We start from the raw sequence: 17,557 nt of genomic DNA on the forward strand, positions 1-17,557 counted from the left end.
TTGAGCAGATAGGGCTTTGATATTGCTTTGCCTTTAATCTGCCATCTAGGATCTTATTTTCCTCTTTAAAAATTAACATACAATATAAATTTTATCTCCTGTTTGATTTTCCCTTTAATTTGCATTTTGAAATAAGTAGTATAAGAAATTTGAGCTCTGTATTCATGAACTTTGAATTCTCTGTTTAATGTAATAACTGGACACATTTGTTAGCACCAAGATCTTAAATTTCTTTTGCAGTTTTAGTTTACAATACCCTCCTCCATGTTTTAAGCATAGGAAAACAAACAATTCCTAGTAAAAATGATAACAATTTATCCGTTAACTATCAGATAATTCATAAATAATGTCTAGTGGCAAATGAACACATTTGCTGAATAGGATTCCCTCATAGACCCATGCACTAAAATACCCCTCATAGGGGCTGAGAAGGAAGATCAGTGGTAGACAGATTACGTTGCATGTATGAGGCCCTGGGTTTTATTCCTCAGCACCACGTAAGCAGAAAAAGCCAGAAGTGGTACTGTGGCTCGAGTGGTAGAGCACTAGCCTTGAGCTGAAGAGCTGAGGGCAGCGACCAGGCCCAGAATTCACCACCATCGACATAAATAAATAAATAAACAAATATATAAATGAATAAAGAAATAAAACAAACTCATATGCAAGTAAATTAGTTTCAAAGGTTGATTACCATTTTAGTTAGGGGCAGGGTGCTAAGATATAGCAGACCTCTGTCCCAAAGCTTCAAGAAGGATTTCAACTGTTGACCAATATTGAAAACAAAAAGTAAAAATATAGCTCTGCCAATAACATATAGAATCTCCATTCAAACAGAAAGAAGTACTACGAATGAAATACTTTTTATAACATTTGTTAAGAGATTCTGGCTGTATAATAATTATCATATCAATTGACCTTCGAAAACTCTATAGGTAGGCCTCAGTCTCAAGGGCCTCTAAAACTGGAGGAGAGAATCATGAACTTGGATTTTTAAAAATTGTTATTGTTAATGCAGTGGACATATGGGTCACCATTTTGTAATTCAGATAATGAGTTCATTTTGTGTTCGAAAATCTCGTCACTTCTTTTCTCTAAGTTTTTCCCTCCTTTCCCTGCCCACAAGTGGTATAGTTGATTGTCAACATAATATCTACAGAGTACCACTGCTGCATTTGTTTCCTTGTTCTCTTTGAATTTCTGTGGCTCCCTCACTGCCCAGAAATGGATAAACAAAAAAAGAAAAATCCCTCATTTCCAATTCCTTTAATTCATTTCAATATAAACATCAGTAGTTTTATGAGATTGTCAGGCTCTGCCTGCACATCCGGAACATTTATACTTCCTGTACCCAGTCATAACTCCCACCAGATTCTAAGATCCACAAAATAATTCTGTCCACTTTCCACACAAGAAGAAGCTGAGATTCAGAAAGATTAAGTAACTTACGGAAATACTGGGCTGAGCATAGTGGCTCACTCTTATAGCCTTACCTACTCCAGCGAGTGAGATCTGAAGATCATAATTTGAAACCAATCAAGGTTGACAAATCCCTTACATGTTTATCTCGTTAACCAACAGAAGTCAAGAATTGTGTGATTCAAGTGATACAGCTAGAATGCCACCAGACTTGAAAGGGAAACCTAAAGATAGTGCCAATAAGATGATTTTTAAGAACCAATGCTGCCCCATACAAAATCTCAGACACCAGACACACACCTTTAAAAAGATGTTAGTACTGAAATCCAAGTAGTTTTTTTTAATTTTTATGTTTAGTTATTACCTTTAGTGAGGTATGATGATAGTCTTTACTGATGAGCCACAATTTAGAACTTTGTTGTAATTATATCCATGTCTGTGCCAGAGAAACATTCTCCTAGTTGTCTTCCCCCGTTTCCAGCAACTATAAGTTGTCTCGTCTTGGCCCAGTTTCAAGTTCATTGTTCCAGTAGATCACAGCCATCCTAATAACAAGGATTATAAGTGGTAACTACCGTACTGGACAATACCTGCCTTGGGAAAATTGTTCAAATTTCTCCATTCAGTGGAGGTTGTTAGGATACACCCATGATCACTTTGTGCTCAGAATTGGGAACTTTTTAGGTCCAGGAATTCAGGGCAAGCACTGTGTGCTATTTCATACTTGTACACTTTAATGGCAGCTTCCTATTGTCTACTTTAAGCATTGTGTGAAGAGAAAAACTGCCCCTAGTAGACAGAAACACTGTACTAACTGTTGTTCTCAAAGCACAGGAGGAGGGAAAGAAGTTCTGAAAGAGGCATATAGCCTAGACACTGAGTTCTTAGAAACTTGGGCTGCCTGTTAATCTGAACTTCAACATAGAAAGTCAGAGCCTGCAGTGGTTTGTAAGCTCCATTTATATTCCTGAGCATGGGGCTCCCTTCCCCTCAGCCCTTCTGATGCTTTACATCAGCGTTTCTTAGTGTGTCTTAATGTTTTCCTGTTAGTTCAGTGCACAGGCTAAAAAATTAAGCATGTCCAACCATGGGTTTCCATTGCCCTAGTAGATGTTTTGCATTTTAGGACATTCCTTCCAGGGAACTCTCTTCTTGGGCCCTCATGTGCATATGATCACAGAAGCGAATGTCTCACAAACCATGGAACGCAGTTGCTCAATGATGATTAAGTCACACAGAGGCTCAGACCGTTTGGGCTAGTAGCCTTTGTGAGAGGCCTTGGACTAGGCACTGTGGAAACATTGACAGTAATTCCTCAGAGCAATACCACTGATTAGCGGGATATGGAGAGGTAAAAGAAGAGTGAATTTAACCAAGTTCTTATATCAGAGAGGGAAATGGATTGGACAGAATGATAGGAGAGAGATTTAAAAGAAAAGAAGAAAAATGGTAATAAAAATTTAAATTTAAACAATGAAACACTTAAAAATTATGTAAGTTTAAAGAAATGATATTGAGAGAAGGATAGAATGAGAGGAGGGGAGGGATAGGAGACATGAAAAACTAAAAAATAAAAGTGCTTAAAATTAGTTATTAAAAAATTAGGGCTGGGAAAGTGGCTCAGTAGTAGAGTGCTTGCCTTGCATGCATGAGACCCTGGGTTCTATTCCTCAGCACCACATAAGCAGAAAAAACTGGAAGTGGAGCTGTGGCTCAAAGTGGTAGGGCACTAGCCTGGAGCTGAAGAGCTGAGGGACAGTGCCCAGGCCCAGGGTTCAGGCCGCATGACCAGCAAAAAAAAAAACAAAACAAAAAACAGACAAACAAGAAATTATATAGGTACAAAGATATAATATTGCTACTAAAGAATTTAAGCCTAAGAGCTTATGAATTGAGTAATAAATTTCTGGATTAAGTGTGTATACCCTGGGGTATAAGGTCTAATAATTGACGACGGTTATATATATGGGGAAGAGCAGAATAGCAATTAAGTCACTCAAAAAAGAAAGAAAGAGAAAAAAAAAAGAAAATAAAAAAGTACCAAAAAATTAGAAGAGATAAAAAAGCACACATACACATATACACCTAAAATAAAAATTATGAGAGGAAAAAAAGATTAATAGAAAGCAATTAAAAAATAAAATTAAAAAAAGTTACAGAGTTCTTTTTTTGGAGGGGAATGTGAAGATCATTTATCTCCACTGTGTCCATAACCAGTCTCTTGGTGGAGTCTCTGGTCTGCTTGTGGTGTTTGGTTTTCCTGTGGCTTGATTGGATTCTTCAGTCAGTTTGTTTGAGCAGGCAGAAAAATTCTCTGCTTTACCCAGGATTTTGTGATCCTCTTCCCAGGCTAGTTCAATGGGAGGGAGATCTGCTTTGAATATCACAAAAGAGGGAGATGGCTGTTTCCTCTAGTTTGGAGATGCTGTGGTGAGGCTAGGTTCTGGGTAGGGTTGAGGCCTTTCAGCAAACTAGCTTTTCCCTGAGGGGCTTGCTCCAGAGACACTCACAGGGCCCAGCCTGGATCAATTCTCAGGGTTTGTGTTTACTGAATTTTAATTGATTTTCTAGGCTGCTGTAGGGAGGGGCAGCCTCTGGTTCTGTTTACACAGTGAAGAAAGTCCTGAGGTGGGAGGCGGATCTTCCTCTATCTGGGCTGGGTGATTTTCCCCTGGATGGAGCTGAGCCTGGAAGGTTAGGTCAGGTTCTTGTGACCTGCTAAATGACTCTTTTCTTTTCTTCCATGGCCTGACTTGGAGCTAGTTGCTCAGGGGGGCCTTTATCAGTATGGAAGATGGAGATCTCTGGTGGTTGGGGAGGGATGGCTTTCCCTCCTCTTCTTCCTGAGAAGGAGTGAGGATGTAAGGGTTCTACACATGCTAGAGTGTTGGTTCCTGAGTCGTCTCTGGTGTGTGATCTGCAGGATGAAGATATCTGCTCCTTGTCAGTTCTTGCTGGTGATGAGTAGAATCTGCTCACCTGCTGTGTCTGGTGCTGTTTTCCCGATCTCTCTCTGTTATAGCTATGGCCGCTATGTCCAGTGTCACTGCCGCCGCATCCGTTGCAGCCTTGGCTACTAGCAAGTGTTCAGTTCTGCCTCCTTGCCTGGAATTTCCCTCTCTGGCCAAACTCTCTGTACTGTGATGGCACACTTGGGGTGATTCTCTAGCCTAGGACTGTTCACTAAACAGTGTTTAAGAACACTAAAACTGCTTTCTATGCTGGAGCTTGTTTAGCCTCCAGCTTCTCCTCTGCCATCTGCCTCTGAACCTGTCTAATGAGATTCTTATCTCCAGTTAGCAATCAGAAAACCATAAGTGGACTCTGGTGGGTGCTTCACTTCAGCTGAAGAGCTCAGGGACAGCACCCAGAATTCAAGTCCCATGACTGATAAAAAATAGAAAGAAAGAAAACAAGTGAGTGCTCAGAGCCAGTGGTTCATACTTGTAAGTCTAGCTAGTCAGAAGGCTGAGTTCTAAGGATCAAGTTCTAAGGTTCTAAGGATCAGCTTGGTCAGGAAAATCTATGAGATTCTTATTTTCATTTAACCACTGAAACCCACAAGTGACCATGTAATTCAGTGTGGTAGAGCACTAGATTTGAGCACAAAAGCTCAGGGGCAGGATCCAGGACCTGAGTTCAAGACCCACAACAGACCGAAAAAAAAGAAAAAGGAATGAGAAGCCACCTTAATGAAATAACTAGGCAAGTACAATATACAGAATAATTCTTTCCTTCCTTCTTTTCTTCCTTCCATATATCCACATCCTTCCCTCGTTTTTATCCTATAACTTAAACTCAGGGCCTCATGCACTTTACCAGTTGAGCCATACACCTGCTTTTTTTGCATTAGTCATTTTTGTTTTTGTTGGTCATGTGGCTTAAACTCTGTGCCTGGGCGCTATCCCTGAGCTCTTCAGCTCAAGGCGAATGCTTTACTGCTTGAGCCACAGCACCACTTCTGGTTTTCTAATGGTTTATTGGAGATGAGTCTCATGGACTTTCCTGCCTGGGATAGCTTTGAACTGTGATCTACAGATCTCAGCCTCCTGAGTAGCTAAGACTACAGGCATGAATCACCTGCACCCAGCTCTGCTTGAGACATTTTTGTGGTAGGGTTTTGTGTTTATGACCAGGCCATCATGGACCACAATCCTTCTTTTTACCCTTTCTGAGTAGATGAAATAAAAAGCACAATGCATTGGTTTCAGATATTGACTGAGATCCAATATTGTGAATATTTTGCCTGGGCTAACATCAAATCATAGTCCTCTCTGCATTAGTCAAGTCCCAGCAGATAGCATTACAAGTGTGAGTTCCCATGCTTGGCTCAAATTTCTGACGACTGAAACATATGAATGAAGTTTTAATAATTTTAAATGATGAATTTAGGGACAATGGGTGCTCTTACTTGCCTAGTTTCAAATTTCAGCAAAAGTCCCAAATATTAACTTTTGATTTCCTCGAGTAAATTAAATAAGCAGATAATCTTTTAAAAGCAATTAACTGAAGAAAATTTAAACAGAAAACATTCTTACCACTGCAACTTTGGATTCAACACATTGTCAAACATTACTTATATCATAGTTGTTTTTTTCTGGGCAGTATATTCCATACACGGATCATGCCATTATCAAGTCAAGAGCTAAACAGCCTATAGACTGTAGGCAAACATACCAAGGGAAGGCATGGTCCAGCAGCATTGTAGGTGGCAATGTCCCAACATAGGACGTGAAGGGTTAGGGAAGCTTAAGTAGTGCTTTTTCCTTAGGAATAATACTTTATTAAGCCATACCTCTTTTTCTGGGTTTATCACTGATTAATTGGAGACATGTCTCATGGACTTTCCTGCTTGGACTAGCCTGAAATCAGGCTCCTCAGATCTCAGCCTCCTAAGCTGTGAGGATTAAAGGCATGAGCCACCAATGTCTAAATAAATTATTCCTTTAATAAAAATCATAATGGCTACAGTATGGTTTAACAGAGAGCTTGAATCCTTATCAGTTTTGTTCCTGACCTGCTATTCTAATAGGACCCACAAAACTTACATTCAATTCTCCACTGAAGTAGAGGGTATCCATTGCATGCTCTGTAGCATCATAAATCACTTGCTGGTGAGGAAAAATACCTCTTTTCCATAGGAAATGCTCAGTAAATTCTGATTATTGAATAATCATAAACCTAGGAGATGGAAAATACTGCTAATCAATCACATTTTTTTTGTTCATTGTGGTACTTGAACTCAGGGTCTGGGTGCAGTCCCTGATCCATTTTCTAGCACTCTACCACTTGAGCTACAGCCCCACTTCTGTGTTGGTTTGTTGTTGTTGTTGTTGTTGTTGTTCATGGGGCCTGATATCTGGGTCTTGGCTCTGTCTCTCAGCTCTTCAGCTTATGGCTAGCACTCCACTTGGGCCTTAGCACCACTTCCAGCTTTTTCTGCTTATGTGGTGCTGAGCAATCAAACCCATGTCCTCATGCTTGCAAGGCAAGCACTCTACCACTGAGCCAACTTCCTAGCCGCCCACTTCGAGTTTTTGAGTGATTCACTGGACCTAAGTATCTCATAGGGAGTTTTCTGCCCGGGCTGGCTTTGAAACATAATCTTTCCATCTCAACCTTCTGAGTAAGATTATAGGCATGAGCCATCTGTCCATGGATACATCCACATTTTTATACAAGTGAATAAAGCTCAGTGATATAGTGTCTTCCTCTTTAACCAAAAGCAGGCAAATAACCAAAATTGAATTTGAAATTCAGTTGAATCTGAGTCTATATTCTTAACAACAGGGTTGTAAGTTATTTGATCTTTGCACAAGTTTGTTAGTAGATACAGCACACATGTCAGGAATTTTCTATTTCAAATGGCCCATGACACATAGTTGGGTGTGGTATGGTAAGCCTGTAATTCCATCACTTGGGAGGCTTAAGCAGAAGCCTGGTAAGTTCAAGGCCATTTTAGCTATGTAGTAAATGCCATCTCAGAAGGGCAGAAAGTAAATGGCTTCTGTGTCTACAATGAGAAGCCTAAGACTCTCCAAGGCCAAACAGAAAGCATGACCCAAAAGACTAACCCAAAACACCTGGATACCAGCTGTGTCGACTCATTCTTGGGCCAATATAGTGTCACCCAAAGGCGCTATTGAATAGTTGGGTCCATGTCTCCTCTTCTTCTCTTCAGAAGGGCCAATTCCTAAAAATGAAAAGACAGCAGTGATAGTAGGATTTCCATTCCAGCATATTTACAAGTCAGTGAGCACTTAGACATTGGCAACTATAATATTAATTGACTAGCAAGTGGCTGGCAGTACCTGAAGAAACTCATAGATCATAGTATATGTTCTGTGAATTAGAATTAATTAAGTTGCTACCATAGCTGCAGCAGGTGCAGTACCAGTTGGGGGAGGGCGGCAGCATCCTTAGCTCCAGACCCTTGACATCTGGAGTGCATCATGAAACCCACCCGCCCTTCACAAAGGCCGAAAGAGAAGGGGGCCACCATAGAATGCTAGGCTCTTCTGGTGTGGCATGAGACCATCACCTCACTTCTCTTTCCTGGCTGGATAAGTTGGGGCTGCATGCCTGTGTCACTTCACTCCTGATTCCGGTCTGGGTGGGTAGGTGCTGTGTGCCTGTACCACCTCACTCTCGCTTCTGGTCTGGCTGCGGTGGGGGCCGTGTGCCCGTGTCACCTCACTCCTACTTCCAGTCTAGGTGGGTGGGGGGTCATGTGCCTGTGTCACCTCACTCCTGCTTCTGGTGTGTGTGAGTAGGGGAGTAGGGGCCATGGTGCCTGTGTCACCTCACTGCTGATTCCGGTCTGGGTGGGTAGGAGCCATGTGCCTGCACCACCTCACTACTGCTTCCTGGCTGGATAAGATGGGGCTAAGCCACTTTTCGCCTCACTCACGCTTAATTTCTGGGTGAGTGGGGGCCATGTGCCTATGTTTCCTCACTCCTGCTTCAGGTCTGGGTGAGTGGGGGTTGCGTGTCTGTGTCACCATACTCCTGCTTTTAGTCTGGGTGAATAGGGGAGTAGGGCCCATGTTCCTGCACCATCTCACTCGTACTTCCAGTCTGGGTCGGTCCGACTGACTCTGAGGTAATTACTCTCTCCAGATGCTGTTTACCAGCATGCACTTCAGCCCATGCCAGAGGTTAGACTTTTCCAATTCTCATAGTAAAGCATGACATTAAGGGATTAATATGGCACCTTGCTAGGTTTGAGAACTCTGTTATAAAATTGTGCACTTGTGTGCGCCTGTGCACTGGTCTAGGGCTTTGAACTCAGGGTCTGAGGTGTCTCTGAGATATTTGATTAAGGTAGAGCTCTACTGCTTTAGCCACAGCTCAACATATGGCACTTTTGTGGTTAATTGAGACTAAAATTCTCCCAGATTTTCCTGTCTGGACTGGCTTTGAACACTATCCTCGGATCTCAGCCTTTTTAGTAGCTAGGATTTACAGGTGTGAACTATGGGCACCTCTGTATTTGCTTGATTGCCATTCAGAGAGAACTGTGCTTGGTAAGTATTCTGGAGTAAAAAGATTTGAACTCTTCTAATGAACAGTGGTGAAAATACTCAGGTTCTAGCCTGGCATTGGTGGATCAGGCCTCTAATTCTACCGATTCAGGAATGTGGAATCTGAAAATTGCAGTTTGAAATCAGTGTGTGGAGGACAAAGTCTTTGAGATTCTTTATCTCCAACGAACTACCACAAAACCAGAAAGTGGCACTGTAGCTAAGTGGTAGAGCACCAACCTTGAACAAAAATGCTCAGAGACAGCTATTAGGCCATGAGATCAAGTCCAATAAGCACAAAAACGAAACAAAACAAGAAAAAAACCTGGGTTCTTCAGTAGGAGTTTATCATTATAAATATGTTTCCCATTATATTTAGCTCTGTCATAGGTACATGAATCTTAGGGTATTAAGAAACTTAGCTAAATATATAGGCAGCATTGTGTGTGTGTGTGTGTGTGTGTGTGTGTGTGTGTGTGTGTGTGTGTGTGTGTGTTTGCCAGTCCTGAGGCTTGAACCTGGGGCCTTAATCTCTTGATTGGATTTTTTCCATTAAGGCTGGTACTCTGCCACTTGGTCCACAGCTCTACTCCCAGATTTTTTTAAATTCTTATTTGGAAATAACAGTTTTACACACTTTTCTGCCTGTGGAAGCCGATTCTGGAATGTGATTATTTGAATCCTAATATAAAATATGTGTGTGCAGATAGCTCTACTATAAAGCTGACTTACATTTCTTCAGCTGTATATGTAGGATTTCTTGGGTGGAACTTCCACACTGGTTTCTGTTGGGGCTGCACTGATTCATTTAATTGCCAACATTGTGTAAGGTATCTTTCCCTACTTCCTTGTGAGTATTTTTGTTTTCTTTTTTAATAGGCGTTCTGCTTAGGCAGACATGAAACTTCAACATAGATTTGATTTGCATTTCCTTGATTACTAAAGATGTTGAATATTTTCATGTATTCCTTAGACACCTATATATGTTTTGGGGAATGATCTAGTCAATTTACTTGCCTATTTATTGATAAGATTGTTCTTAGTGTATTTCATTTTTTGAGTCTATACATCTAGATATTGGGATTTCTTCTGTTACTCAAAAAGCTGGAGTTCAGGCTTATTTTACTAAATCTTAGCAAAAGATGACTTGTGAGCTTCAAATTATTTAATAGATGATTAATTAAAAATGATCAGAAGGTGTGGCTCACACAGGAGAGTGCCTGCCAACAAGTATAAGTTCTGAACTCAGACTTTAGTGTCTACAAAAAAAGAGATATATTTTATTATTTTACAACAATAAGATTTTATCAGTTATATACTCTCAAAATATGTAATTCTAAATATTTCACTATTCTTCATGGTAAAACTTTTGCAAATTTTAGCATAAACTAACAATTTTAGTTTCTATTTTTTCCTTGGTATTCATTCAAGCCAGCAAAACTGATAAAATACAACTTTGGCCAGGTTCTGGCTCATGTCTGTATTTCTAGCTATTCAGGAGGCTGAGATCTGAGGATTGCAGTTCAAAGTCAGCCTGAGCAGCAAACTCTGTGAGGCTCATGTCTAAATAACCACCAGAAAAATAGAAGTAGTGCTGTGGCTCAAGTGGTAGAGTGCTTTCCTTGAGATGAATAGCTGAGGGACTGCCCCCAGGCCCCGAGATCAAGCCCCATTTCGAACCAAAAACAAAACAAAACAAAACCAAAATCCAACTTTATATAAAGAGAAAGAATCTCCAAGTTTTTATTCAAGATTTTTAATGCTTGTGGCAAATGATTTATCCGGTAGAAAGTGGAGATCTTATATCTGTCATTGTGATAAACTTGCTACTATGTGGTTGATTCATTTCATTCATCTAACATTGTTGAAGATAAAAATCCATCAAGGACATGACATATATTTGGCAAAACTGGTAAGTTGAAATGACAATTTTTTTTCTAGTTTGGCAAAGAAGCTCTGGTTTTCCTTCCCTCACCAGGATTTGAACAATGAAAAAATTTGCCTTGATTTTTCCCAAAAGTGAGGAAGACAGCTCATATTCAAATAATTAGAAGATAATGAAAAGAATGTTTAAGACACATAATATATTTAATTTTGAACCTTCCTCTCAAGAAACTTCCAAGAAACTAGCAAAAATTGGTTATAGCTATTTATATAAAAGAGCTCATTGCAGGTGCCTCATACCTATAATTTGCTACTCAGAAGGATGAGATCTGGGATTGAGATTGGAGCCAGCATGGAAAAGCAATAATTGCATGGATGATGTCCCCTGCTGTTATATCATATGTGCCTTCCTCCCATCCTCAATGTGAAGCTGTTTCCCCACATTACCATCCTTCTGAAATATTGACATTATCATTGTAATTTCTGGTTTTCTCCTTCAACATGAAAGGTTCATGGAGCAGGCCACTTGCAGCTGTATTCACATCTGTTTCTCCAGTTGCCTACAACATTGCCTGGTCCTTCGTGCTTAGTAGCCTTGTGTAGATGAAATTGCCCTGCTCATGTAATCTCAGAATTCAGTCAGGAAAGCTCATCAAGCTGTGATCTTGTGGTTAATAGTTAATTCTTCTAATTATTTTTTTTCTACTTTGTGTATCTAAAGTCCACGTAAGGGTAGATCAGTGGCTGACACCTATCTGTTGTAATGGCAAAGTTGACTGTGACATCATAGAAGATTATTATGAAGCTGCATGAAAACTCATCCACCAAAGCACTGCAAATCACAGCCTCCCACATCCAGGAATAGATTTAACAGCTCTGCAATCAAACCATCATTCACTCTCTGCTGCATTCAGGCTCAGCATTTCCCTTTCCTATTTAAAATAAAGAAAAATTCAAGACATGCTTTTTTATATGTCATTGAATTATGGAAATGTCCTTCCAAACAAAAAAATAAGAATGTCATTAGTGGAATGTAAATATAAGGCAAGGAATAAAACAAGCATAAAATTTCCTAGGGAAAAAATCAAAAGTGGCACCTGCTACAAAAGTTGGTCCTTAAAACTAGGACTGGATTCTGACACACACCAGTAATCCTAATATAATATAAGGTAATGAAAGTTTTATTTTTGTGCCAGTCCAGGGTTTGAACTTGCACTCAGAGCCCTGAGTTCTCTTGCTCAAGGCCAACAATTTACTACTTGAGTCATAGCTCCACTTCTTGTATATTTGGTAGTGTAGTGGAAATAAGAATTTCCCAGACTTTTCTGCCTGTACTGGCTTCAAACTGTGATCCTCGATGTCAGCCTCCTGAGTAGGATTACAGGCATGAGCCACCAGTACCAAGCTAAAAGTTACTTTTGTGAGATATAAAAATAAGATATACAAAGCAACATAAACAAACGAAACTTTAGGACAACAAAACTGAAACAAGTTATATAAAAGGTATAAAAAACAAACACGAAGGCCCCGAGTTCAAGCTTCAGGAACAGCACAAAAGAAATAAAGAAGTGTAGAAAAAGAGAAGAAATAGTGAGTGACAGAGTTTTAAATTAATCAATCATTGGTGGCCTACACATGTTGTATTAACTACATAGGAGGATAAAGTCAGAAAATAACATTTAAAGGTAAGCCCAAGCAGGAAATTCCATTGGCCATTTTTCTGTGTGTGCTAGTCATGGGGGTTGAATTTGTTCTACTTTACTCTAGGCTGGAGTTTTATCAATCTCATTAGTGGAATCATTATCATCTAATTGGAGATAAAGAGTATCATGGAATTTCCTATGCAGGCTGGCTTCAAACTTTGATCCTCAGATTTCAGCTCCCTGAATCATTCTGTTATTTCCATTAGACATTATCTCCAATGAACCCCCCAAAAGAAGAAAAAAAAAAACAGCTGGAGCTTGACGTGTGGCTCCAATGGCAGAAATGAGACAATGATTTCTGGGACATTACCAACACCTTTAGATCAATCTCCAGGAACAGTATACACAAGAATAAAATAAATAAATGAAAAGAAAGGTGGAAGAAGAAAAAGGAGAGCCAATTTCAGAGGTTAAAATGAGCAAAACTGAAATAGGTTACACTTGTTCTTGTAGTTACTCAAGGGTCTCACATTTGAGGATCAGTGTTCAAGGCCAGCCAAGGCAGGGGAGTCCATGGACTCAACTCTAATTAGGCAAATACAGTTTAAAAACAAAGCCCCAAATTGTGCTATGACTCACATATTAGAGGTCTAGCATTAAAAATATAGTGGGACTGAACTGGGAAACTGACTCATTGGTCGAGTGCTTGCCTTGCATGCATGATGCCCTGGGTTCAATTCCTCAGCAACACATAGCAGAAAAAGCCAGAAGTGGCACTGTAGTACAAATGGTAGGGCTCTAGCCTCAAGCTGGAGAGCTGAAGGACAGTGCCCAGGACCAGAGTTCAGTCCCCATGATGGGCAAAAAAAAAAATAGGGATACAGGTGGACCCATTGCAACAATGAGATGTACAAGATGTTATGTTGAAAAACAAATTTACAACTTTGGTGCAGGGAGGTGGTTTTCAGGGCGATGGGGTTGTGGTGGGGAGATGGCTAGGGATGGGAAGGAGAAACAAAGGAGGAGGCAACAATGCTTGATAAGAAATGTACTCATTACCTTGCTCATGTAATTGTAAGCCCTCTATACGGCATTTTCACAATAAAAAGAAAAATAAATAAATAAAAAAGATAGACCAGAAAAAAATTACTGGGACAATACGTAGACTCTGATTTATATCCCCAAGCCCAGCATTCATGTGGAAATAAAAAAGATAGAAATTAAAATATGTGTTGGAAAATCCAACTAAATTTTCAAAATGAGCATGAATTTTTGTTTCATGTGTGTAATCCTAGATACAAAGATAGATAAAATCTGAGGGTTATGGTGTCTTATCATCAAATCACCAGCAAAACAAACAAACAAGAAAACAGAAGTGAAGCTGTGATTGGAGTTGTAAAGCACCAGTCTTGAGTGAGAAAGCTATGAAACAGTGCCCTGGCACAGAGATCCAGCCTCAGGATCATAAAAATATTCCTAAGAAGAGAACCTGGTGCTGGTGACTCATGCCTGTAATTCTAAAACCTCAGGAGGCAGAAATATGGGAATCCAGTATAAAGGCCAATCCAAGCAGGAAAGTCCAGAAGACAGTTTTTTGTGGGCCATCCTGGGGATAGTACTGTACTACTCCCAAGTTTTTGGAAGTTAATTGGGGGTAAGGATCTTAGACTTTCCTGCTCAACGTGGCTTTGAACCATGAAGGTCAGACCACAGCCTCCTGAAACAGTCCAGGAATTGCATGAGTTCCTGCTCCAGGAGCAACACACCCAAAATAATGAAATTAATAAATGTAAAGAAGGGTAGAAGAAGAGAAGAACCAATAACCGAGGCTTCAATGAGCCAATCAGCCAATCATTGATAGCTCATAACTCTAATTCTAGTTACAAAGGAAGCTAAAATCTGAGGATAATATTTAAAGGCCAGACCACGTAGGAAAGTTCATAAGATGTGTGTGTGTGTGTGTGTGTGTGTGTGTGTGTGTCTGTGTGTGAGACCTGTTGCTTGAACTTGTACTGTTTTGCATTTTAGTGGTTATAATTGGTGATATCATGGACTTTCCTGCCCATGCTGGTAGAAAATTTGATCCTCAGATTGAATCCTCATGAATTAGGTCTGGCTCTACATGATAATCATTTCTAATTAACCACCAAAACAGAAAAATAAACTGGAATTGAGCTGTGGTTCTCCTGGCAAAACTGGGAAAATGTTTCCGGGACAGCACCCAGACCCTGAGTTCAAGCCACAGGACAAACACAGAAGAAATAAAAGGAGAACAGAAGTACAAAAGGAAGAGTCAGTGACAGTAGTTGAAGTGAATCAAACATTTGTTGTTCACACATGTTATACGAGGTAGTCAGGAGGATGAAATCTAAGGATCACGGTTCATGACCAGCCCAGGCAGGAGAGTCCATGAGACTCATATATCTAATTTGCACCAAAAATAAGTTACAAGCTGTGCTTTGGTTCATGCGGTTGGGTGGTAGTCTTAAACAGAAAGCTTGGAACAGCACCTAAGCCCTAAGTTGAAAATCTAGACACACATTTAAAAAAACAAACAAAAAAGCAGAAACTTAAAATGATGGGTAAAGAGAAACATAAAGTTTCAAAATGAGTATGGGCTTTGGTTCATGTTTATTCCTTGTTATTCACTTACAAAAAGAAAGAAAAAAGACCACAAATTATAAAATATGGGAGAAAGCAAAAATTATAATTTCAAAATGAGCCATGTGTTTTTGGTTTATGTGTGTATTCCTAGCTACTAAGAATGTTGAAATATGAGGATTATAGGTCAAAGCCAGCCTGGGCACAGCAGTGACTGAAATTTTTATCTCTAAGTACCCAGGAAAATCTGGAAATGAAGGTGTGATAGTAGTTGTAAAGTACTGAAATTCCATGAAAAACCTGGGAAACAATTCCCAATTCAGCCCTAAGTCAACCAAAAGCAAAACTGAAAGAAGAGAAGACATTACCATTTGAAATTTAAGCCTGGGACTGGTGGTTCTTGCTTATTATTTTAGCTATTCAGGAGGCTGAAGTCTGAATATACCAGTTAAAAGCCAGTCCAAACAGGAAAGTCTATGGAGCTTTTTATCTGTGTGTGCCAACCTTGCGCTTGAATTCATGTAGGAGCACTACCACTCCCAGAGTCTTGGTAGTTAGTTGATGAAAATAGTCTCATGGATTTTCCTGCCAAGGATTGCTTCAACTACAATCCTCAGATTTCAGCCTCCTATGTCTTTCTGGGCTTTACATGAGATTCTTATCTCCAATTACCCACCAAAAGGAAGAAAAATAAAACCTGGTGAATGAACTGTGGCTCCAATGGCAGAAATGAGAAAATGATTTCTGGGAAAGCATCCAGACCTTGATATACACAAACACACACACAAAGTATAAAATAAATAAATGTAGAGAAGGTAGGATAAGAAACAGACAATTTCAGAGATGAAAATGAGCTAAGCTTAAGTGGCACACACCTCTGATGGTAGCCACTTGGGAGATTCAAATCTGAGGATCACATTTGAAAGCCAGCCCTGGTAGGAGAATTCATGGACTCAAATCTAAGTAGCTACTTAAAACAAAACAAAAAGTAATAACCACAAGTTATGCAGTGGTTCGTGTCTTAGTGTTCTAATCTTGAATAAAAATTTCTGGGACTGCCCTTGATTTTTCGACCCAGGACCAGCAAACACAAGGAAATAGAAATACAAATAAAAAGGTCTAAGAATGGCGGGGAATGTGGCTTAGTAAGAGACTGTTTGCCTACCATGTTTGAATCCCTAGGTTTGTTTCCTCAGTACCTCATAAATGAAAAAGACTGAAAGAGGCACTGTGGCGCAAGTAGTAGAGTTCTCACCTTGAGTAGCAGAAGTTCAGGGACAGTGCTCAAGCCCTGAGTTCAAGCCTCAGGATTATGAAAAAGAATAAAAATGTTGTGAGAAAATCCAGTTGAAGTTTCAAAATGAGCAATGCATGAAATTTTGGTCAATAAGTGTAATCCTAGTGTCAGAAGGCTGAAATCTGAAGGTTGTTGTTTATAGCCAGCCTGTACAGGGAAGTGCATAAGTCTGCAACTAACCAGCAAAAACAGCCAGAAATAAAACTGTGGTTGTAGTTGTAAAGCAACAGCCTTGAATGAAAAACCAATTGAAACAATGCTCTGACTCAGAGATCCAGCCTCAGCATCACAATAAGAAAATTAAATGGTTGGAAGTAGAGAACCCAGAACTGTTGGTTCATGTCTGTAATTCTAGAAAAGCAGGAGGCTGAAATATAAGATCTTATGTAAAGGCAAACCCAATCAAGAAATTCCAGGAGACTGTTTTGTTTGTGGTGGCCACACTGGGGATAGGTTTTTGTTGATTGATTGGAGATAAGAATTTCATTGATTTTCCTGCCCAGGCTGCTTTCAAACCATGATGGCCAAATTTCAGCCTCCTGAGTCAGGCCAATACTTGCATGAGTTCGAGCTCCAGGACCAACACAAACAAAAACAATGAAATAAATGAAAAGAAGGGTAGAAGAAGACAAGAAAGACCAAGTAACAGAAGTTTCATTGGGGACTAATGTTTGTAATTCTAGCTACTTAGGCTAAAATTTGAGGATACTGTTTAAAGCTCAGCTCAAGTATAGGTGTTCATAAGACATGTGTGTTTGTGTGTGTGTATGTGTGTGTGTGTGTGTGTGTTTACCAGTCCTGGTGCTTGAACTTGCACTATTTTGCTCAAAAATCTACAACTCTCAGATTTTAGTGGTTCATTGGAGAAAAGAGTGTCATGGACTTTCCTCAATTTTTAGCCTCCTGAATCTGGCTTAGCTAGACATGATTCTTTTCTCTCCAATTAACCAACCCACAAAAGCCAAATGTTATGGTTGGTCCCATGTATGCCCTGAGACAACATCTGAGCTTCAATTTCCACTCCCAGAACAAGTAAAAAAGAAAAAAAAGAAAAACAGGTGGAAGCAAGCACATATTAAAGTTTTAAAATGACCCAAATGTTGATGATTATATGTGTAATCCTTTTGACACAAGAGGCTGACAACTGACAATTGCAGAGTCAAGTTAGTCTAGGAAAGAACATGCTTGAGATT

The sequence above is a fragment of the Dipodomys spectabilis genome, unplaced genomic scaffold (genome assembly GCF_019054845.1).
Source record: "Dipodomys spectabilis isolate Male_0828 unplaced genomic scaffold, ASM1905484v1 ptg000547l, whole genome shotgun sequence".
Lineage (NCBI taxonomy): Eukaryota > Metazoa > Chordata > Mammalia > Rodentia > Heteromyidae > Dipodomys > Dipodomys spectabilis.